General features: G+C 45.5%; 1 long non-coding RNA gene across 1 annotated transcript in view; it reads right to left on the reverse strand.

The window, feature by feature from the left end:
• Positions 1–24,817, reverse strand: part of LOC140504162 (uncharacterized) — a 43,174-nt gene that overhangs the window by 12,781 nt on the left and 5,576 nt on the right. The window contains exon 2 of the long non-coding RNA XR_011966991.1: positions 1–17,552. This exon is cut by the window's left edge and continues 12,781 nt beyond it. This is a non-coding gene — a long non-coding RNA (uncharacterized lncRNA). The remainder of the gene's footprint in view (positions 17,553–24,817) is intronic.

Consider the following 24,817-nt stretch of genomic DNA (forward strand, 5'->3'; position numbering starts at 1 on the left):
AATTTGCCTTATTGTGGCTTACATTTTAATGTTTTTTTAATGACGGTTGTATTCACAGTTAGTGCCTTTGCTATGGAAAGTCTGGATAAGGGGGAAAGCCAAGGGTATTTAACCATACAATATTTACCTGGCTAGGAAGCTGTAGTTCTGCATATCTGGGGGCTCAGAGATCTTATGAATGCTACTAATAATATGTCTGTGGCTAAGCCATGTTGACTCAAGACCCTTGCTCTAGGCTAAAATACTTTAGTAGCTAATTTTGATCTTCAGCTTTCCTAACAGGGAAAGGCTGGATGGCTTGGCTCACAGGCCTGGGGTCACTGTCAGGAGGACCCTCTGACCTCTGTACTACTCCTACCCTTTCAATGCTCACAGGGGTATTGGGGCAGGTGAACCAAAGGGCACTGCATTGGCTTATTTCCATCTCCGGCAGACAGGTTTTTCCGAACAAGGATCCTTTGGATTTTTTCCACCCCCAGATGGAAGGATAGGGGCAGAGACCTCAAGCAGAGGTCACTGCCTGAGCCAGCCCAAGTTGGGGAAGTCAGAGATGGCCAGGGAGAATCCATTCTACCTACTGGTTTGTTCTAACTGTCCTACTGACTACAGTAGCAGAGGCTATTTGCTCCAAGGCCCTGTCCACAATCTGTTCTACTATTTCAGAAGGAACATAGTCATGTGTAAAAGTTCAGGCTGCCACTAATTAATCTTCAGGGTCTGTCAATCCCAAAACACATTTATTAAGCACCTATCATGTCCATGGCATGAGGCAGCTTGCCAGGGTGGGTAGCGAGCTGGCCTTCAAGTCAGGAAGATCTGGGTTCAAATATCATGTCTGGTGCTGGGTGTGTGACCTTGGTAAAGTCCGTTAAACCATTATCATCACTCTAGGCAACTCTCCTGGACTTCAAGACTTGCCTGCCTTGAGATTGCTGTAAAGCAGGAACCCACTACCGCATGCTACAAGACATTTTCTCTAGATGAATGAAAGTACCCAGGTTGAAAGATGTGGCCCTGAAAAGGAAGTAGGAGAAGGCACCCAGCCCTGATTCTTTGCAGAGGTGGGGGGCACTCTGAGTGGAAGCTCTCCATGTCAAACTTGTGTGATAGGTTGGTTAGTTTTGTGGAACTGGTTTTTTCTTTTAAATCATTTGTTATAAGGGATGGCTCCTTGGGAGGGAAAGGGGGAAAGGAAAAGGGAATGAAAATGGGAATGAAAGATACCAATATACATTAATTTTTAAAAGTAAAAAAATGAAAAATAGAAGGGGAAAAAATCATAGGTCTACTCCAAAACAATGTGCCAGGTGCTGGGGATGCAAAGACAAACACTAAACTAGTCCTTTCCGTCCAGGAGCTCACATGCTCCTGTTCTAGCTTCCTTGCAGAATAAGTGTGTAGATGGCACACTGACCTGGGGTCCTTGGCAAGAGGATTCTTCTGGCCTGAATACTTCTCCCCAGGGGCAGCTGGATAGAATGCCAAGCCTGGAGTCAAGAAGACTCAGCTTCCTAAGTTCAAAACTGGCCTGACATTTACTAGCTGTATGTCCCTGGGCAAGTCACTTCAACCTGTTTTCCTCTGTTTCCTCATCTGTCAAACGAGCTGAAAAAGGAAACAGCAAGTCATTCTAGTATCTCTGCCAAGAAAACCCCAAATGGGGTCACACAGAGTTGGACAGGATTGAAAATGACTGAAAAAATCCCTGCCTTTCAATAGTCATAGGGGTTTTGGGACAAGTGAACCAAAAGGCAATGAATGAGTGTTTATTCTGAAATTCTTCCTGCTCAGGTTCTCTGAGGAACCTAGCTTAACCAACTCCCTGTTTCAGCCGGTTAATCAAGTTTTAAGGAGCTTAAAAAATCCAATTATCTAAGTCACCTGTGCACTAGAGATAGGAGCTTACTGTGAAGTGAAATAACTGGTAATTATGCTGATCATAAAGAATAATGATGGGTATCCATAGTGGAGGAGAGATAGGAAGAGAGACCCTTTGTTTGAGTCCTGCCTAGGACACATGCTGACTGTGAGACCTTGGACAAGTCATTTAACTTAGGGCCTCAGGTGACTCATAAGCGGCAAAGCAGATGCTGACCTGCATTGGTAGAGGTACCTTCCTCCCTAGGAACTGCCCTAGGTCGATAAAATCAAAAATCTGGTCAACAAGTCAAAATAGTAGTAAGTCACCCCAGAATTTAGGGTTTACAATAAACCTGTGAAATGGACAGTGTAAGTATGGCGGGTACTAACTTAGCACTAAACCAGCATGTGCCAAAGAGCAGCCTAGGCGTCAAGAGCTCTTGCATCCAGATCCTGGCTTTGCCACTTGCTCGGCAAGTCCCCGCCTGCCTTGAGACTCAAACTTTGGGTTAGCTAAGAGACAACTAGACAAGAGGGGGCTGGACCTGAAGTCAGGGAGACCCGAGTTTAAATCCTGTCTTCAGACACTTACTGGTTCCATGAATGGAAAAGTCACTTAACCGGCATCTGCCTCAGTTTCCTCATCTGTAAAATGGGGATCATAATAGCACCTTTTTTTACATGACTGTTACTATTGATTGTTGTTCAAAGAGGACCATGAGATCAGGGAGGTGATGCCATGACATAAATGTGAACTGGATTAAAGTGAGGCAAGGCTGTGCAAAGTCACCAGCCTCACTTTCTCTTCGAGCCATCTGGGACCAGCAACCAGATATACATCAGAAAGACTGGAAATGGCCCTCACGGCTGTTGTGAGGATCAAACGAGATTATATTTGTAAAACAGCTTGCAGATCTTAAAGGGTGATGTAAATGATAATTATAATTACCATTAGTCCAGGGGTTCTTAACCTTTGCAAAGACCTCTTTGGTGGCTTGGAGAAGCTACATACTCCTCCTCATGATAATGTGTGCGTGATTTTTTAATTCTTAATTGAAAGAGATGCTAAATTTCAGTTTGAAAGTTAGACCAAGGGGGCAATGCTTTTCCCATACAAGTTCATGGTCTGTGGCCACCCAATCAAGTACCTCTAGATCTAAAGTCCCTTCTGGATCTAAATCTGGGATCCTCTGACATCTGGCTACCTGAGAGCAGTTTGTTCTCTCTGGCCACAGAGGGCAGAAGCAGGAGCACAGGGTGTAAGATGGAAAGAGAAAAACACTAGCTCGATGTAGGAGAGAACTTCCAAACAGTTACAGACATTCCAAAGTGAACTGGGCAGCTCTGGGGGCCTTAAGCTCCCCATCACTGTTAGTCTGGATGGCAGCTGGTTAGGATGCTGAGGACAGGGTTCCCGCTTATGGATGGATGGTACTAGATGGTCTCTGAGGGCTTCTCCAAGGCAAAGATGCTAGAATCCCTAAGTAATCCATTCTCCTAAGTGGCGAGGCAGGCCAACACAGTAGAGAGAGAACAGGCCTCGGAGAGAGGAGACTCAGGGTTTGAATCCCACCTTTTGACACATACTGGCTATGTCATCCTGGGTAAGTCACTTATACCTGTGCCTCCCAATTTAGGCTATTTAGAAACCAAAATACCCTAGGGATAGGATCCTAGGGATAGAAATTAGAGTATCCTACACCCAAAACCCCAAAAATGTGTTTTTCAAATTTGTTGAGTCATGGTGAAAAGTTCCATTAAGAAAGACGGATAGACATATGGGAATAAATAATACGGGGGGTAAGAGGGTGAAGAAGGGAAGTTACTGGTCTACACTTTTTTTTATGTCGAAGAACCAACGTTTACTCGAAACCTGGGGTGGAAAATTCTTATGTAATTGAAATCTATGGGACTTCCCTTACCTGATGAGAGAGAGAGAGAGAGAGAGAGAGAGAGAGAGAGAGAGAGACTGAGACAGACAAGAGACATACAGAGATAAACACAGGGACAGAGAAAGTAGAACAGATGTTCAAAGACAGAGATAGAAGCTGATAGAGACTGAGACAGATTAACAGAGAGATGGAAACTGTGAGGGTGGTAAAGAAAGCACATTTCCCTCAAATCTCACCCCCTGCTCAGGAGATGCCCTTTCACAGGGACGGGCCATTGAGAGAAACATAGAGCTGCCCCATCTTTCCAGCAGCCCCTCTTCCTCTTGGGAGAACAGCCACTGTTCTTCCAAGACCCCCCACTGCCCAGATGCTAAACAATGCTCCCTTCTCTCCTCCTCTCCCCCCACAACCTCCTCTTTCAAAAGGAACACAACACAGCCAGACAGCCCTTGAATGATTTTTCTGAGGGTTTTTATTTTCAGGGGGTTAAAAAAAAGATCTCCTGGTGACAGGAATTGGCCTCACCAACTGGCCACCACTAGGCAACCAGGTCCAGGAATAAACTCTGGCTTTTCCTAAGACCTTGAAAGGCCAGAAAAGCCTCTCTCATCTCACTTTTCCCCGTCCCCAGTAGTCAAATTCCTTGAAGAATTTGACCCTTTCTTCCCTTTTTCCTTCCTTCTTCTTCTTTCCTTCTTCCCCCTTTTCCTTCCTTTCCAGAAAGTTATTCTCACCTCCCCTCCAATACTGAATGAAGGGAGGGAGGGAAAGAGAGAGAGAGAGGGGAGAGAGAGAGAGAGAGAGAGAGAGAGAGAGAGAGAGAGAGAGAGAGAGAGAGAGAGAGAGAGATTTTTACCTGAGATCCTCAGCTGGGAGCCAGGAGCAGAGACGCAGTTGACTTCCACCCGTCTGACCAGTCGGACTCATTTATCGGCCTCTGGGACTGGCAGAGCTGCCAAGCGCCAAGCTGAGCGCCAGCACTGGCCCGCCCGCCTGCCTCCCTGCCAGGAGGTGCTGCTACACAGAGCCAGACAACAAAAGACACCTGCCTGCTTGGTGCTCAGGTGGACCCACCCTCCAGGCAGCCCCCACACCTGCTGGCCCTGACCAATAAGGCAGAGACATCTTTCCTATGAGTCACTTGGTTTCAAAAACCGAAAGCTGATGAAGACAAAGGAGCAAAGAGGAGAAACCAGGGGTGGGGGAGGATATCAGATGAGAGCTGTAAAGGACTGGGGACATCAACAAGTTTAATACCTTAATTTTACAAAGGAGGAAACTGAGGCCCATAAAAGGGAAGTGACTTGGCCAGAGTCACACAGTCAGTAAGTGACAAAGCCGCACTCGAACCCAGATCCTGTTTCCAGTAACCTTCCCCCCATTCCACCACCAGTGAGCCAGAAGTTTGGGGAGATCAGACAAGGCCATGGGACCCTTAGGCCTTAATTGAATGAAGATGGACTTGGAAGCCAGGACAACCTGGCTTTGAATTCTGCCTCTTCTCCTGAGAACACTGGTGACCTAAGACCCTTTCCAGCTTTAAATCTAGAATTCTATGGTCTCTTTGGGTGTTTAAGTTAAATTAAATTTCACTGGAGTCCATGAACCAGATGAAAAAACACACAGCCTTCCTTTCTGTAGAGAACTGGGGAGCTACATACACAGAATGGTACATACACTGTCAGATGTGCTGACTGAGCTCATTGTAATTGCTAAACTTTGTATGTGGTTGGACCAGGTGGTCTTGGAGCTTCCTTCCAACTTAAGCTCTCTGATGTCAGAAGGCATTTCACATTTCCAGGTCTTAGTTTCTTCATCTGTAAAATGGGGAGGTTGAATTACATGGCCTTAGAGGTCCCTCCCCACTCTCATCTATGACCTTCATCAGGGAATCTGCTTAGGTTGTCCCTGATGCCTGGAACACTCTCCTCCCTCACCTCTGTCTCTTGGAATCCCTGCCCCCTATAAGGCTCTGATCAAGAAGTCCTTCCTTCAAAAGGCCTTTCAAGCCCCCCTACACCCCTCCCTCCAGGTACCAGTGCCTCCTCTCCCCGAAACTGCCTTGTATCGACTGGCCACATTTTGTATTTACTCCTCTGAACAAATGCTGTCTCTCCCCAGAGAAAAAAGGTTCTTGAAGGCCAGGCCCTGGTCATTTTTGTTTTTGTACCTCTAACACCTAGCAGTGTTCAGGAGCAGGAATAAAGAAGCATTTTTGGATCGTATCTGGTTTGATCAGTTCCCTGCTCTCTACAAGGCCCTTCTAGATCTGCTCCTAGGGGTCTAAGAACCTGGGCTAAAGAGAGAGGAGGCCACAGCACCAGTGAGCTGAGAGTGATCGGGGTCAAATTCCAGAGTTGTCAGCTGGTCTCTCCCTGTGGGTGGTTATTTAGGGAAGGTAGCTTCATTCTTGAAGCAGACAGACTGGCTGTCACTGAGGGAGGGTTCTAGGAAAGAGGCAGGCCAAGGCCTAAGCCCAGCACAGGTAGACAGGCCAGAGAAATGGCCCACTGAGAGCTAAAGGCCAGCTGGAGTGCTCCCTGCTTCCCTGGGGTCATATTCCTGGCACCTCCACCATCCCATCTACTGATGGATGGCCAAAGGGTCGCCAGGCAGGCCTGTGCCCCTCCTCAGGCACATCCCCACCCCCTCCATCTCCCATCATCAAGGATCACTGACTAAGCAGGGCACTGTTTGTTCTCAGACTGAGTTATGGCCCTGGGCGCTGGCTGGCACAGCTGATGGGGTGGCTGGTGTTGAATCTTACAGCATTACCCAGCTGTTTCCCTGCCATCCCAGGGCTAGGAAGTCACAGCCATTTGATTTTTCTCCTTTTTCCTATTCATTTTCCAGCCTCAGATTCTCAGGGACCCTGCAGTCTCTGGGGTAGGTTAGTACCTGTGACAAATATTATGGATCACCCAGAAAAAAACACCGAGCTAGACACTGAAACTCCAAAGCTCTCATCCCCAACTTGGTTGGGACATGAGATATTGACCTTCAGGTTGTATGTGTTAGCACATGGGGGGATTACTCTTAACACCTTAGATTCAACCCAGTCAATGTGAACAGGACTTGAGAATGCATTAAACACATTCTCATAATGTATTAAATAATGCACTAAATTTCATGGGGGAGACCCATAAAACAGGAGGAAAAATACCTCCCTTCTTCCTATAGAGAGGTGGGGGACTGCAGTTGTGGAATGCTGCATACACTGTTGGATGTATTCACTGTGTTGAATGGTATTGCTGAACTGGTTTTCTTAGAGTAAAGGGCTCATTGTGGGTCTGGAGATGTTAAAAGAACATCAATAAAACTTATTAATTAAAATTTTATAAAAATGAATTTCCTGGAGGCCCCTACAAAATTGGAATAATTAAGTCACAGGAGAAGGCTAAGTGATTAGGTTTTACACAGTCAGCAAAGCATGTCCACCTCCAAGATCAGAATTCACTGTGCACATGGGATGGGGAAGGGAAAGGATAGGCACAGCCTGCTCGGCTCAGAAATCTGAATGGAAGCCAACTTGAAGAGTCTGACTTGAGTTCTGCCCAATAAGAAAAAAGGACCAGGCAGAGACAGGCAAATCTGCTTTTAGTTGCCGGGCGTTGCCTGGCATGTCTCAAACAACATGACTCAGGTTCTTATCTCTTCTTCCAGAAATCTCAAAGGCCTCTCCAAGCCAATGGAGACAATTGCCCTTGGAGCCCAGCTCCAGCTCCCAGGAGAGGAGCCCCTGCCTGGAGGTCCCTGATGTAGTACAAGGGTGGGACAAGACTGGGATCTCAGCATGGGAAGCGTTCCAGCTAGGAGATTAACTCTTTCAGTCAATGCCCTTAATTAGAAAACCATCCAGTGCTCTCCTTCCCACTGATCATCAGAGGAAACATCTTAATCGTTACCTTGACCCAAATGTTTCTTCAGGGTATCTTCTACTTACAGAGACCCAAAGTACTTAACATTTGGGGGGGGCGGGATGGGCCACTTTCAAAGAGCCAGCATGGTGTGATGAATGGACAGGGGGCTAGGGTCACAAACATGGCTTCAAATCCTGCCCCTGACCCAGCAGATGGGTGACCTCTCCAAGCCCCAGGCAGCTCTGAGACTTTTTAACTCGGTTACCAACTGGCTGCCAACTGGGAGCATACTGACATTTGAGGGTGCAGTTCCACAGATGGAATAAAGGCATTCAATTTTTAAAAATCAAAAAAGTTTTCTACTTTTAAGTAGTTCCAAAATGGGATAAAATGAGAGTCTAATCACTTCTTTCTTCAGTTTTTCTTTTAAAAAGTCTCTTCATAAACAAAAGCCACACATACACCCCCCGCTCCCTGTATTGGAGAGGTGGGGGCCCATGGGTGTGGAACACTGCATATGCTATCAGACTCAGTTAAGGTATTGGTTAGTTTGGCTGAACTGTCTTTCTTCCCCTTTCTGCTCACTGGGCAGGGCAAAGAGAAGGAAGATATTCAGGAATGAAAGTGATAAAAAAAAAAAGATAGGGATAAATATTTTAAATTTAGAAAGGAAAAAATATCCTTAATTAATATATACATGGTCATCTGATAAACCATTGGAAATAGCTAGAGGTAAGGAGTGAACAGCTGTCTAAAGCCCATGAAAAGCCCAGAATGTGAGAGTGGGAAAGGCATCAGCAGCCATGCAGTCCAATCTATGCACAAAAAGAACCCTCACTCTTAACATATGGGACAAATGGATAAGTGAAATTGACTATTTCAGATCCAAAGTGGGAAAAGCATTACAGATTTAGAGCAGAAAGGGACTGTTCAGGGCAACTCCTCAATTTACAGAGAGGGAAACTGAGGCCTTAGAAAAGGGCAGTGAGGTTAGGGAAGGGAACAGGATTGAACCCAGGTCCTGTCAAACAGTACACAAGCACAATCTCAGTTCAGAGGGTCAGAGGCTGCAGGACCTCAGACCAAGCTGGAAGATATTTAGAGCAACTTTCTCATTTTACAGGTGAGGAAACTGAGGCTCAAAGTGGAGGTGACTTCTTCCACATGAAGCCTTTCCTATACCGCAGATAATCATGACCTCCCTCCTAAACTGCCTTGTATATAACTTCTTTGTCTAGATGTCTATTTATTCACTTTATCACACACACACACACACACACACACACACACACACACACACACACATACCTTGTCTTTCCCATTGAAATGTATGCTCCTTGTGAGGAAAGATTTAATTCTCTCTTCCTGACTTCCCCAAGCCTCAACTGCCTAAGATCAACTGCCCAACAGCACTGGGAGGATTTGAACCCAGGCCCTAGGAATCCAAATCCAGTACCCTTTCTACAACCCCACAGTCAAAGTGATATCATCAGCAAAGTCCAGCATAAGGAAAGAAAAAAACAATATCCCTCCTCTGTCTCCATGGAAAAACATGGGGAAATATGCATTCAGAAGCCCAGCCTCTCACTGACAGCCACAAGGTATCCAAGTCTGAGACAAGGCAGAGGCTTTTGAGCCCAAGGGCTCACTGCCTGCCGGAGGTGACCAATGGGGCCCTGTGGGGTGGATGGGAGCTGAGAGATGGCTGAAGGGCAGGAGTTCCAGAGGCCCCAGAGGAGTGTCCTGCTGGCTCCAGCACTGATGAAGAGGGACCCAGAGGCCGAGGGGACAAACAAATAGCTCCTCAGAGTGTAGGCCTCTCTGCCCCCTTGATGGGCTAGATAGGTGCTACATGCACATGGGGTAAAGGAGGGAGAGGGAGGGGAAGACAGAGAGAGGGAGACAGACAGACAGTCAGAGACAGACAAACACCCTGAAAAGATTGAAAGACCATTGGACAGAAAGAGGGAGAGGAAGAGATGGGGAAAGAGAGACAGAGAGAGAAAAACAGACAGAGGAAAGAGACAGAAACAGAGACAGAAGGAGAGAAATAGAGGGAGGGAGAAAATGAGGGAGGGAGAGGGAGAGAGAAAGACCCAGAGAGTTGGACAGAAATCAGCAGACTTGAAACACAGACACACATATATACAGATCTAGTCAGAGAGAGACAGAGACAGACAGAGACAGACAGAGATGGATAGGTAGGCAGGCAGAAAAGACAAAACTAGAGAGAGATCAGTCTGAACTTTTCTATGTAAGAAGACACTGCTGCCAACAGACTAGTACAAAGGAAAGTTTTAAAGAAGAGCCACTCTGGAACCAAATGGGACACCATTTAATTCCAAGGCCAGATAAGAGACAGAGACAGAGACCTAGAGATGGAGAGGCAGAGACAAGCAGGGAGTATGTGGCATGTGTGTGCATGTGTATGTACATGACCCAACTGTCCCTTCAGTCTTAGTCACTCAGCCCCCAGAGGCTGATGGGAGAGCTCTTCTCTCCCTCCTCCCCACCCCCTGGCAAGTGATGGCCTAGCCAACTTCCCAGTGTCCCTGGGTGTTCCCTGTGTCAGGCCTGACTTGGTCAGCAGCCTTCCTGCTAGGGGAGGTGAACTCTCTCTCTGCTCAGCTCCAGGCAGACACTGCAGATAGGTTACCAGGGCCCTGGCTTCCATGGTGACTCAGGTGCCTGGAATTATCAAGGACCCCATGGAGATTCCTCCAACCTTCCTCTAAATTCTGGGTTCATGCTTGGAGGCTCAGAGGGTTTATAATGGCAAGGAAACAGAGACCTCATCTAATGTAACTCCTTCATTGTAGAGAGGAGGAAAGGAAAAGGATTTACCCCAGAACCCACAGAAAGAGGGTAGCTGACCATGACTGGATCTCAGGTCCTCCACTTCTAAATCTTGAAGTTCTCGAAGACATTCAGTCTGTCTGTCTGTCTTCCCCCCTTCACCCCACGTGCTCAGATCCAGCCCGTCAAGGGGGGCAGAGGCCTGTACCCCAAGGAGTCATCTGTTTGCCCTCTTGGCCCCTGGGTGCCTATGTGTCAGTGCTGGAGCCAGCAGGACACCCATCTGGGGCCTCTGGAGCTCCTGCCCATCAGCCAGCCATGTTGGGTGGGCACACAGCCCAAGAACTCAGTCAACAAATACCATCAGAGACAAGAGTGTCTGCTCACCCTCTCCTTTGCTAGTGACACAGGCAGTCCCCATTGCCTGGAATTTTCCCCCTCCTCATCTTGGTCTTCTTCAAGTCCCCACAGTCAAGTTCCCAGTCTCCTGGGATGTTAGTGCCTTCCCCTGTTAATTATCTCCCATCTCTCCTGTCCGGGTCTTGTTTGAACACAACCATTTGCATGTTAGCTTGGGAGCTCCTTGAGGGTGGGGACTGCCTCTTGCCTTTCTTGCATCCATAGCACAATGCCTGGCACACAGTAGGCATTTACTTAAATACTTGTTGGCTAATGGATTGCATGTGTCCACAAACAGTGGACATGCCACGTATTCTCTCCCTAGGTCCTCTAAATTCCTCCGAAAGACCAGGTACCCAGAAAACTAAAGAGAACCAGATTGAAAACCCAACAAAGGAAATGGAGTGGTTTGGTCTTCAAGGGAGGACATGGTGCGGAGGTTACAGTGGTGGGCCTGGGGTCAAGGAGACCTGGTTTTGAAGCTAGCCTCAGACTAGTGTTACTCTGGACAAATCACTTAACCTCTATCTGCCTAAGTTTCCTCAGATGTAAAATGGGGATGAACATGACACCTACCTCCCAGAGTTGTTGTGAAGAAGTTGTTGTGAGATATGTATAAAATGCTCCACAAATCTTCAAGTGCTCTATATATGGGAACTCATCCCTGTGCGTCACTTGAAAAAGGGATTAGCTTTGTTCTTCTTGGCCCCATAGCACAGAACCAGGAGCAACGAGAAGAAATTGCAAAGAGGTAAAAATTCTGGCCTGAAGTGGAATCAGACTTCCTGACAATCTGTGTTGCATGATGATGGAGCGGGGCTCTTGGGGGAGGGGAGGGATGGTGATGGCATCCCAAGGCTTTCACTATTCTGCCAGTGGCTGGATCCCACTGAGAGGGTTAGAGAAGATTCTTGGCCTCTGAGCTGCAGGTCAAATCTGAGGTCAGGGCCAGACCCAGAGGCTGTACTCCCTCCTTGCATGGTCCACAAGGTGATAACAAGGAGAGGGAGAAGGAGAGAGGGAGGGAGAGAAATGAGGGAGGGGTGGAAAGAAGGAGGGAGAAAGGGGAAGTGGAAGAGAGGGAAAAAGGAAGAGGGAGGGTATGAAAGAAGAAGGGAGTGAGAGGTAGGGTAAGAGGGAAGGAGAAAGGGAAAGCAAGAGGGAAGGAAAGAGGGAGAGAAGGAAGGAGGAAGGGAAAGAGGAGAGGGAAGAAAAGAGAGGGAGAGGAGGGAGGGAGAGACAGATAGAGGCAGAGAGAGAGAGACATAGAGAGACAGAGACACACACAGAGAGAAAGACAGACATATACAGAGATAGAGACACAGAAAGAAGCAGAGACAGAGACAGAGACAAACACACAGAGCCAGAACCAGAGCCAGAGCCTGCACTGGTCAGGAAGCAGAGAGCATCTCCATTGGATCACTACCCATAATCCTGCATGGCTCCCACCCATTCCATGGGCTGAGTCACCCTGGCTTTGCAGCTGATGTCCCTTAGCAGATAACAGCACTCATCAATCTCAGCCTTGATGGCCCAGCCCTGAAAGCACCCAAACAGGACTAGCCAGGGCAGGTACAGCAATCCAGTGAACAATGTGTCTGTCAGATCAATGCTAATGCTAATATCCTGATCCAGAGGGGGAGTGGATGAGGATGGAAAAGCCCAGATGTCTTCACGATTGCAGATTGCCTCCGGGCCTTGGCACCTCTGCCAATGGATCCCAAAAGAACCCACAGGAAGACTAAAATAGGTCCTGGGGAGCTGGAAGGTATAAGCAGCCAGACATGGCTGCACTGCTGTTCTCACCAAAAACACCAATTCAGGTCATCCCTGCTTTAGGAAACAGAGGTAGCATAGCACAGAGGCTCAGAGGACCAGGATAAATCCCAGAATCCACAGGATCATAGATTCAGAGTGAGAGACCACCCAGGCCAGCCTGCTCCTTTTAGAGACAGGAGCCTAGAGAAATGAAGTGATGGGTCCAAACTCAGGGAAGTGAATCAGCAGCAGATGCAGGGTTTGAACCCAGATCTCAAATGCCTCCAAGCCTAGCCCTCTTCCCACTGGATCCCCCTGCAAGAGGCTCTGAGAATGAGCAGAGAAGGGGTCAATGGACTTAATGAAACTCTGAGCTAATATATTTAGAGATAAGCAAACTCAAAAATACTTAGGATACAAGAAAGGGATTTGAGAGTCACTGTGGTATGACTAATCTGAAAATGGTGACCCAATACGAATAAGACATATGTACCCTTATTGGATGTAAATTAACTAGATGTCCCAGAGACATCTCAACCTCAGCACTTCCGAAATAGGACTTAATTATCTTTCTTCCCAAACCCAATCCACCTCCAAGGCCAGCTAGGTGGCTCGATGTACTAGAATGGTGGGCCTCGGAAAGACCCGAGTTCAAATCCATCCTCAGACACTTACTAGCTAGATGATCCTGGGCAAGTCACTTAAGCAAACTCTGCTTGCCTCAACTTTCCCAACTGTAAGATGAAGATAATGAGATAAGTATAGCCACATACCTTGCAGGATCAAATGAGACTGTAAAGTGCCTGGCACATTGTAAGCACTACGTAAACGACAAAAAACAAATCTGGCTTTGGATACTTATTTAGCTGTGTGTCCCTGGGAAAGTCACTTAGCCCTCTGTTTGTCTCAGTTTCCTCAACTGTATAACGGGGTTGTTGGAAACATCAAATGAGACAATATTTGGAAAGCACTGGGGTACACAATAGGCAGCACAGAGGACAGTTAGGGGGGCCATAGTGCATAGAGCGCTGGGCCTGGAGTCAGGATGACTCATCTTCCTGAGTTCAAATCCAGCCTCAAGCACTTCCTAGCTGTGCGACCTTGGGCAAGTCACTTCATCCTGTTTGCCTCAGTTTCCTCATCCGTAAAATGAACTTGAGAAGGAAATGGCAAACCACTCCAGGATCTCTGCCAAAAATCCCAGACAACATTTCCAGCAAAGCTCATTTCATCCATGAGGTATTTTCAGATCCCCAGCTATTATTTCCACCCAAATTACCTTGCATGTGCACATATGTGCACATGTGTGGATATGTGTATGCATAAGCCTGTGACACTACACACACACACACACACACACACACACACTCACCCCAGACTCCTGGGAGGGCAGAGACCAGTATCCTCAGTGCCATGTCTGGCACATAACAGTCATTTAACAAATGCTTATTAACTGACTGATATCATGCTTTACAGATTTTAAATTACCTTCCATACAACTATCTCCTTTGAGCCTCACAATAGTTCTGGAGGTAGGCATTATAGTTAATATTATCCATATTATCCAGAATATTATAATATTCTACAAATGAGGAAACTGAGGCGCAAAAAGGTTAGGTCACTTGTTTGTGGTTATCAACAATGTTTAAGTGTCAGAACCCAGGGCTTCCCATCTCCCCAGTCCAGTGCTCCATCTAGTACCCCACTCTACTCTCACAGACTTCTTTTGAGTTTTCACAAACTCTTCTTTCATGATCAGACTTCTTGACTATAAAGTCTACACCTGCTACCTTCCCTTCCCAGTCACCCATACCTTTCTTAGCCTTGTGCAGTCTGGTCTCAGCCCTCACCACTCTGCTAAGATTGCATGCTCTAACGATCTCAGTGACCTGATCTGCTAGGATCCTCTATACCGTATCATTTCTTTCCAGTCCTATCTCTAGGTCCCCTTTCTTGGTCACCTAAACTCTCCTTCCTCGGCTTCTCCCAAAATACATTGTTTTGGATCCTGGCTCACTTTTCCAATTGTTCCTTCTATGTCGTCTTTGTAGCTCCTCTTTCTCCTAATTGGTGGGGAGGGGGATAAGGGAAGGGGCAACTCCAGGACCCTCCTCTTTGGCCTTTCACCTTTCTCCATTCCTCCTTCTTCAAAGATCTCCTCCGTGGCTTTACCAACTGGCCCCATGATTCTCAGAGGTGGCTAGGTCACACAGTGGATAAGAGTAAATCCCACCTCAGATGCTCATTACCTGTGTGACTCTGCCTCAGTTTCCTTAACTGTAAAATGAGGATAATAACAGCACCCACCTCTCAGGTTGTTGGGAGGATGCCAACGTCCAAGTTTTGTTTTGCACGATTATACATGTTTGTCACAAGTTAGGCAACATGGTCTGAGCTAAGTGTCAGTAAGAGCATTTGGGCAGTTTTGGGGGAGGGGGATAGATTGGAGAAAAGGAGAGACTGGAAGCTGGAAACCCCTCAGCAGGCTACTGCAGCCATTTAGGTAAGCGGTGATAAGATTGATGCTTCTTTTCCTGTTACTCCTGCCAGAGATGGGGATCATAATCCCAGGAGAGATGTGTAAGGGCATGGACAGACCCACTTCAAAGCCTTTCCAAGTCAGTCATTAAGCTCTGACTCAAGTTATCAATTAAACCCAAAGTCAAGCCTTCCAAGAGCAAAGACCCAGAACTGGCTGAAGCAACACGAGCTTATTCCCAATGCAGGAGGAAGGAACCTGAGCCTGTATTGGCTAAAAAATTGAGGCAGAGAGAGGTTAAGTGACTTCCCAGAGTCACACAGCTGCTAAATGTCTGGGACTGGATTTGAATCAGGTCTTCCTGATTCCAGAGCCAGCAATCTACACAACTTGCTGCCTAGCTCCCTTCACTCACCTGTTAAAGAGCCCTATTCACTGAATGGGTGTTGCCTCACTCAAATCGAGATTTATTAAAGACCTTAATGTAAAAAGGCAAGGTCCTCCACTGCATCCTGGGCCATCTCCAGTCGTCCTAATCCATATCTGACCATTGGACCCAAATGGCTCTGGAGGAGAAAGTGCAGTTGGTATCTTTATGAGGTCCTCCCTCACTCAAATCCAATTCAATTACAAGTCATGTCATCATCTCCCTGATGTGATGGTCCTCTTCAAGAATGAGGGTCAAACCACACACAGCCTAACAATTATAATTTGCTAACAAAATTGCCCAGGAGAAGCCTGTAGGGTTGAGTAATTTAAAATGATTTCTAATGAGCATGTCATATAAGATTTTAAAAGGTGCAGGAGACACTATGATTTGGGGAGGGGTGGGGAATCTGAGGCTTCAAGGCCACATGTGGCCCTCTAGGTCCTCAAGTGCAGCTCTTTGACTGAATCTATTTGGATTGAGGACTTGAGAACACAGAGGGTCACATGTGACCTTGTGACCCCAGGCTCCCTACCCCTGGTTTAGAGGAAAGAACATGAATGATCATGAATCAGATGACCTGAATTCAAGTCTTTGCCACCTGCTACTATTATGACCTTGGGCAAGTTTCTACTCCTTGTTGGGCCTCAATTTCCTTACCTGTAAAATGAGGGGGAGGGACTAGATGATTTCTGAGGTCCCTTCCAAGCCTAAAACTATCATCCTACAAAAACAATAAGTTCTCTTAAATCCTACCTCTCAACCTCAGGGTCTGGGGGACCCTGGGAAAGACACTTAACCTCAGTGAGCCTCAGCCTTCCCATCTCTAAAATGGGGATATAAGGAGCTATAATACTCCCTCCTTCACAAATTCCAAGGAAATCTGTATTAAGCACTTGGTAAACTCAACATGCTATGGAAATGCTAGCTATTATTATCATGTTCTTATTTTTTTTCACCTCTTATTATTATTAGAAGCAGCTAGGTGGTGAAGTAGATAGAATTCTGTGTCTGGAGACAAGAAGACCCAAGTTCAAATCCTCCCTCAGACACTAGCTGTGTGATCCTAGACAAGTCACTTAACCTCTCTGCCTCAGTTTCTTCATCTGTAAAATGGGGATTAATAAGTCATCTATTTTGCAGGGTTATTGTAAGGATCAAATGAGGTAATTTTATAACATTTTAAACATTTATTAAACATTTTATAAAGGTAAAAGCACTCTATAAATGCTGGCTATTTTTATTATTTTTACAGTAGTCTCTTTTACTATATTTCAGTGGGAAGTACAATGACAGATTGCTCTTTGGGCAAGTCCCCTCTGTGCCTCAGGTTACTCATCTAGTGGTCTCTCCCAGCTCTAAAACAATGACATCCCTGGGCCTCAGTTTCCTTATCCATAAAATAACAGTATTGGACTGAATGTTCTCAGAAGTCCTTTTGAGGTTCTGATCTAAGATCCCACGACTGCTCTGTGCCTCTATTTCCTGATCTGTGAAAGAAAGGGGTTCAACTAGGTGGCCTAAAAGTCCCTTCCAGCTCTAGCTGTATGACTTCATGATTTAAAATGTTAACTGAATGAATGATAGATTTAAAACATTCAAAGAATGTTACTTGAATCATCTGTTTCTGACTCTATGAAAAAAAGGGATTCCTTACCCTCTTAGCCCAGCCCTTGTCTCTAAATGATTTCAAAGTCCTAGGGCCCAAGGGTTTGGGTGCTTTAAGCACTTCTGAAAACAGACCTCAAATTTTCATCTTCCAGCTAGATGAGACGATCTTGGTTAATAAAAGAACTCAGACAGTCAACTTTCTACCCTCCTGACTTAGGTATTTACACTCACCTTCTGGAAGAGACTGGTGATTAGCAGGGGGAAATCGAGTCCATGCAAGGTGGCCAGTCAGGCAGAGTCATTGTTTCTCCTCTGAAGGCCCACACGAGGTCAAGCTCCTCTGGGTCAGCAGTTGACCTCTTCTCTCTGGTGCCTGCTAGATTTGGGTCCATTCCCATCTCTCCTCTCCAACTGGAAGGCATCCTCTTTTCCTTTGCCAGAGGCTGGAAGGTGATGTTCTCTCTGGAAACCTAACAGGGAAAATTAATGGTTAAAAATCCAGAAGATGGGAAAGGAGGAGAAAAGACAGGGAGGAGGTCCTTGTAGTAGAAACAGGGAAAAGAGAATCAAGGCACCCCACAAGCCCCACAATCTTGGAGAAATTATATGCCAACTGAAATATCTGCAAACTCAAAGAGTCAGCGGACTTCCTTGGCTTCAGCCCCATGCCCTTTGTTGGCCTCCCTTCTGCCCAACCCTACCGTGAGGCTGAGAACTGAGGTAGGAAAGGCCTGATGCCTTCCCAAGACTTGAACTTGATGCAGACCAAAACAAACAGAACCCCAAAAACAGTAAGCAAGAGGCCTCCAACAAGGTAAAGGAAAAAATCATGAAAAGAAAGTTCCTCAGCATAGCTGAAAAGCCAATAAAGGTCCCAGAGAATAGATCTGGGAACACATTTCCCTCCTTCTGGCAGAGAGAGGCAGGGCAGCGATTACTGAGGCAGGATGCCGAATTAGTTGTCTGATATCGGCACCTTATCGAGTGTTTAGGCTTCATGGTTTCTCTTTGTTGCAATAATGGGTCCAATTTCCCCATATTTCCAGATATGATTGTGATCAGCACTTACCCAGTGCCTGACACAGGAGAGGCTCTTATTGAACGCTATTATTCCCTTCCCTGATTCTGAAAGCTAACCATGCCAGGAGGAGGTGAGAGGTGTGGGGCAGAGAGGCAGAAGACACTGGGGATTCTAATTCCAAACTTTCCTAATTTGGGACCTGTTTAGCAGACTTGTGCTAAGATTTCTTTAAGTTGGGGATGTTTCTCCAGATATCTGCCCCTTCTCATATTTAAGCATCCCTGTAAACCCCTTCGAGATTGGGGCTATTTTTCATCCTCGGTATGATGCCCAGCACACAGTGGGAGCTTAATAAATGCTTATTAGGCTTGATGAGATTGAAATTGCAATAAGCATAGGGCTGTAAGGTTTATAAAGTGGGAGGTAGTATCATCATGTGCATTTCCCAGATGAGAAAACTGAGGCTCAAAGAGGTTAATTCAATTAACAATTACTAAGCATTTACAAGGCCAGGCAGTGTGCTAAGGGCTGGGGATACAAAAAGAGACAAAAGATAATCCCTGACCTCAAGGAGTTTACAATCTAAAGCGGGAGACAATAGGCAAAGAAATCTATTCAAAGCAAGCTCCAGAATAAATAAGAGATAATTAACCCAGGAAAGGCACTGGAATTAAGGGGTGTTAAATAATTTGTCCTGGAATCACAGCACTGGGAACTGCCAGAGACGGGATTCAAACACTGATCTCTGCAGACCTGAAATTCTGGACTTTGTCCACTAGCACCACAGAGCCTGGGACCTGAAGTCAGGAAGACCTTAGCCCATCTTTTGTCTCAATTCTTATCTAGCCCTTGGTCACTGAATGGGTAAAGATAAACTGAGACCTGGGAAAGACCATAATTCAAAAAAGCCACAGTGATTCATTGCATCCTGGGCCATCCCCAATCATCTAGACTTTTGTCTTGCCACTGGACTTCTCTGGCAGAGAGAAAGGAGCTGACTTTGCACAGCTCAGCCTCATTTAAATCCAATTCACATTCAAGTTAAGATATTAACCTTATGGTGTCATTGGTCCTCTTCAAGAAATAAAGAATGAACAACTTGGAAGCCCTGAATTCAAATCCAGCCTCAGACTCATACTAGCTGGGTGACTCTGAGCAAGTTACTTAAGCATGTTTTGCCTCAGTTTCCTCATCTGTAAAATAAGCTGGAGAAGGAAATGACAAATCATTCCAGTATCTTTGCCCCATAGGGGATCAGAATTGGATACAACTAAAATGACTGAAAAAAACCGCAACCATCACCCTTCTAGGGTTGTTAGGAGGCTCAATCAATCAACATTTATTAAGCACCTACTGTATATCAATGGTCATTAAGTATTTCAGTCAGGTCCTACTCTTCGTGACTCCATGTGGGATTTTATTGGCAAAGGCACTGGAGTGGTTTGCCATCTTCTTCTCCAGCTCATTTTACAGATGAGGAAACTGAGATTAATGAAATAGGGGGAAGTGACTTGCCCAGGGTTACACAGTTAGTAAGTGTGAGTCCAGATTTGAATTCCCAAAGATGAATCTTCCTGAAACTATCCAGAGTCAATTGGCTAGTGCCACTATGTATCAGGCACTGTGCTAAATGCTGGGGTTAAAAAAAGAAATAAAAGTCAGTCCCTGCCTTCACAGAGCTTACAATATAATGGGAGAGACAACATGTATGCAAATATATACAAAACAAGATAATATATGTAATAATGAGCACATCAAGACATCATTTTTGAGAGGAATATCTCTTCCAAGACATCTGTTCTGAGATCGGCCCTATAATCAGAATCCAAACTAGGAAAAATTTTTCCCATGAGACAAATAGTTGTTGAGGGGGAGAGACCTTATTCCCCAAAGAGACCTGGAGTTCATGAACTTGTGTGAACCACAGGGAGAGGTACCACAGTGAAGGGACCCTGGAAGTAGAGCTAGGAAAGGAGGAGGGATGCTGGACAGGAGCCATGAAAGATGTGAACTGTGTTATGGAGGAAGTTTTTCCCCTGAGAAAGAAGTACACCTCTAGATATTGGCAACTCAGGACAATGTCCCAGTGCCCCACCCTCGTTATGGTTCATCTCCCCTAATACAAAGTATAACAGATTATTCCTATCACTGAAGCAAACCATAGCCAAAAGACACTTAGCTGGACCAAGATGTTACACAGAGTAAGGAGACAAAAAAAATCTATTCCTGGCATTGCCTAAATATCACCTTCTAAAAGGAGAGGTCACATGCCCAGTCTTAAGCCTCACTTTCCCCAAATGTAAAAATGGAGAGAAGAATCCCCTGCCTTTTCTCTTACTTCATAGGAATGTTATGAGACTAAATCAAGCCTTCTGTCTGCGGAGTTAAAAATTCCAGGCATCTTTACTATTATTCTCTTGGCCTGAGGCCTGTGTGCCTCAAAGTTGGGGTGAAGTCATCTACAAAGAGCCTGACAGGGAAAACATCAAGTGACCTGGTCCATCCTGGGATATCTCCCTTATCTACCCTCCTCCCTACCTCAAAATAGTCTCTCTGGCCTTGCATCTTTCCTTCTGGTCTAAGAGTAAGATAAATATCCTTTTTCTTCTAAGAGCTCCATCTGGCCCTTGAAATGTGGGTATCATGTTCCTGAGGCTTTGGTCCCTGCTCTCTGCCCTTCTCAGAAGGTAGCAGCCAGACGGCTGGACCTAGAGCCACAGGATAGCAGACCCATGGAGGCCAAATTGGTCTTACACCATCTTGGCAGGTAAGGAAACTGAGGCTGAGGGAGGAAAATCCAAGCTCACCTGAGAAATAAGTGCTAAGTCTAAATTTGAACCTAAGGCCTCTCATTCCAGATCCAACATGCCTTCCAAGTACCCTCTCACTTGGCAGACAAAGGGAATTGAGGCCTAGAGAATCTATGGCAGAGATTAAATTTGAAACCTCAGGTCTATGATGCTAAAATATTGTTTGCATATCTAATCCTCCACTATTCTCACCACTTCCTCAGGGATCAACTAACAAAGATTAAAAAACCAAACACATCCAATAATAAAAACAAGATATGTGAAAAACGTATTTTATGAAAATATAACAATGGAAGACTGGACTGGAATATATTAAAGAACCAGCAAAGAAAGGAGATCAGCCATTTAGAATAAGCTCAGCTATGATCCTGTAATAATGCCTTAGAGGGAAGGAGCTATATTTTACTGTCTTTGAGCCCAGGAATCAATCAGTTAACAAGTTTGGGTTATGCAACCGACGGAGTACCAAGCTTGAGGCAGTATGTCACTGTAGATAGAGATCCAGCCCTGGTGTTGAGAAAGACCCCATTTTAAGGGCTGGTTCTGACGCATGATGTGGCCTGGGCCCAGGCCTTAAATGACTCACTGGGAAAAGGCCTAACTCAGGATGTGAGGTCCCAGGTCCAAATCCTGTTTCTATCCCTGTGCACCTGTGTGACCTCTGAGCCTCCTCTAGCAGCGTGTGAACTTGACCTTTCAAAGGCCCGGGCATATGGGGAAGTCTCCAAGCGGAAGAACTGGTAATGGTCTGTACTGGAGTTTCCCTATACCAATGACATCACAGGCCTGCCTTCCCACCCCAACTGTAGCAAGGCCTATACTAGACTTTGAGGATACAGAGGCAAGAAAGAGAGCCTTTGCCTTCCCTGTAACAGTGTGCATTCTATCGCGAAACCAGCATGTATATGTATAAGTTCCAACAAGATATAACAATAATAACTCACCTTTATAAAGCACTTCAACACTTGTAAAAACCTTACATGTCATCTCATTTGAAATTACAAAGTGATTTCAGAGGGCACTAACAACTGGTGTTTGAGACGAGCTTTGAAGGAAGTTAGATAGCCTAAGAGGCAGAAGTGAGGAGGGAGGGCATTCCAGGCAGGGAGCACAACTAGTACAAAGACAAGGAGGTGAGAGAGAGATGGAGGACCGGCAAGTCCTCCTCGAGGATAAGAGGATGCCAGTTTGGCTAGAACATAGTACGGCACCTGAGCATGACTTTGCATAGTATCCTGTACACAAGAGGGCATCAATAAATGCAATAGAAAGCTTGGCTCTGTATGAGGGGAGACATGACTCCTTTGTGTTTCTAAAGATCTGCAGCCTAGTTCATAGAGATCATAGATGTGGAGCTGAAAGGAATCTTGAAGTCACTGAGTCCTGTCATTTTATGGACAAAGGGGTACAGAGAGGTTAAGTGACTTACTCAGGGTCATATAGCTAAGAAATGTCTGAGGTCGGATTTGAATTCCAGTCTTCCTGAATGTAAGTCCAACATTGAATCATACACTATGCCACCCAGCTGTGACTCGGTGTCATGCCTCCTGGTGCAGTGAATTGAGTGTCAGGCCCTAGAATTAGGAATTCAATCAAATTCAACAAGCATTTCTTAGAAGCCTGCTATGTGCCACATACTGTGCTAAGAACCAGGAAAACCTGAGCTCAAATTCTACCTCTGACATTTACTAGTTGCAGGACCCTGAGCAAATCACTCAGCCTCTCTCAGTCAGCCCCAGTTTCCTCATCTATAAAAATCTATTAAAAAAATTTAAAAAAACCTCCCAGGGTTGATGCAAGAATAAAATGTGTAAGAAAATTTGCAAGCCTTAAAGCACTGTAAGTACTATACCACGGTATAAGATACTGTATAACACTATGTGATAGTATATACACACTATGCTATATATACAATATTACCTATGCCACATATAGCCTTTAGTAACTAAGAGGAGACATTATAGACTCTTCAGTAGCAGAGGGAGTCGGGCACTATGCTAAGTATCTAGGGCTACAAAGAAAGGCAAACCACAACGTCCGTGCTATCAAAGAATTCATAGTCCAACGTGGGAGATGACAAAAAGGCACAAACCAGATACAGAGATACAATATTGTCATTGTTTGTTCAGTTGTTTCAGTCGTATCTCTTTGTGACTCCTTGTTGGGATTCTCTTGGCAGAGATGCTAGGGTGGTTTGCCATTTCCTTCTCCAGCTCATTTTACAGATGAGGAAACTAAGGCACACAAAATTAAGTGACCTGCCCAGGGTCACACAGCTAAGTGTCTGAGGCCAGATTTGAACTCAGGAAGAGATAACTCCAGGCTGGGTGCTCTATTCACTTTGTTATATAGGTGCCCAACACAGAAGTTATCACAAATTCCAAATCCTGACCATGCCAAGGCACACAGTCCCTACCCTCAAGCAACTTACGTTTTAATGTAAACAAATATTTCTGAGTCTCAAAAAGCATACACAAAAGGATAAGTAATATGCAGAGCAATTATTTTTAAGGAAATATGGAAAAACCTATATAAAGAAATATCAAGTGACATCACTCAGTACACACAGACCAAATAATGTACTCTCCATGTAATTTAGAAGATGATTGTGGGGCACAGAGTTCAGGAAGACCTAAGTTCAAATTTGACCTCAGACTCTTACTAGCTGTTTGACCCTGGGCAAGTCACTTTACCACCACTTGCCTCAGTTTCCTCATCTGTAAAGTAGGGATAATAATAGCACCTACATCCCAGGTTGTTGGGATTATAACATTATAAAGTGTTTTGCAAACTTAAAGCATGATATAAATGTTAGCTATCATGGAATTCATATCATAAATTCAAGAGCTAGATGGGATCTCCGGGGGCATGTAGATGCTCAGAGGCTCATTTTACTGGAAATGAACTCAGAGACAGGAGAAGAGACTTGTCCAGGACCACAAAGCTTATAAATGGCAGTACTAGAATGAGAATATTAGCTCCCTGTCTTGCCTCACCTTTGTCTGTCTCTCTAGTCCTCCCCAGCTTCTTCCCCAAGCTCTACTAATTCTAGGGCCTACTCTCTATTGATTATCCTCAATTGATCCTGTCTATATCTTATCTGTACATAACTGTTTGCATGTTGTCTCCCCTGTCAGACTGGGAGCTCCTTGCGAATGGGGACTGTCTTTTACCTTTCTCTGTATCCCCAGCACTTAGCACAGTGCCTGACATATAATAGGTACTTAATAAATGTTTACTGGTGTTTTTGACTGAGCTCAGTGTCTGGTACCTAACAGGTGTTTAATAAATGTTTATTGACTTTTCTGACTAAGCTCAGTGCCTGGCACATAGCAAATTCTTCATAAATGATTATTAAGTCTTTGGGGAGGTGGAGCCAAGACGGCAGAGAAAAATCAAGGGACTCGCCTGAGTTCTCCCCAAAACCTCTCTGAGCACCTTTAAATAAGGCCCTAAAACAAATCTGGGAGCAGCAGAACTGACAAAAGGACAGGGCGAAATAATTTTCCAGACAAAGACAATTTAGGAGGTTGGCAGGAAAGGTCTGTCACACCTGGGTAAGAGTGGAGTGTAGTCCAGTACAGGCTGTGCCAAAGCAGATCTGGCTCTAGTGCAGACCAGGCTCCAGCAAACCAGGAACAGGCCCTGTGAGCCACAGAATCAGTAGTGGCAGTGGCTGCTTCCAGAGCTCGCACCCCACAGATAGTAAGGGAATTGAACAACTGGTCAGAAGGAGATTACAGGGGTCTCTTTGCTAACACTGAGGCAGGACTCTGTTGCTTTGCCCATACTCAGATTCAGGCCAAAGTCCTGGGCGGCAGTCCCACAGCGAGGAGGAGCACTAGCATAGCACAGCTTGCAGTCATAGGGGAGTGGGGACGCTCATCACAGTTATAGGGAATGA

Source organism: Notamacropus eugenii, chromosome 5, assembly GCF_028372415.1.
Source record: "Notamacropus eugenii isolate mMacEug1 chromosome 5, mMacEug1.pri_v2, whole genome shotgun sequence".
NCBI classification, from domain to species: domain Eukaryota; kingdom Metazoa; phylum Chordata; class Mammalia; order Diprotodontia; family Macropodidae; genus Notamacropus; species Notamacropus eugenii.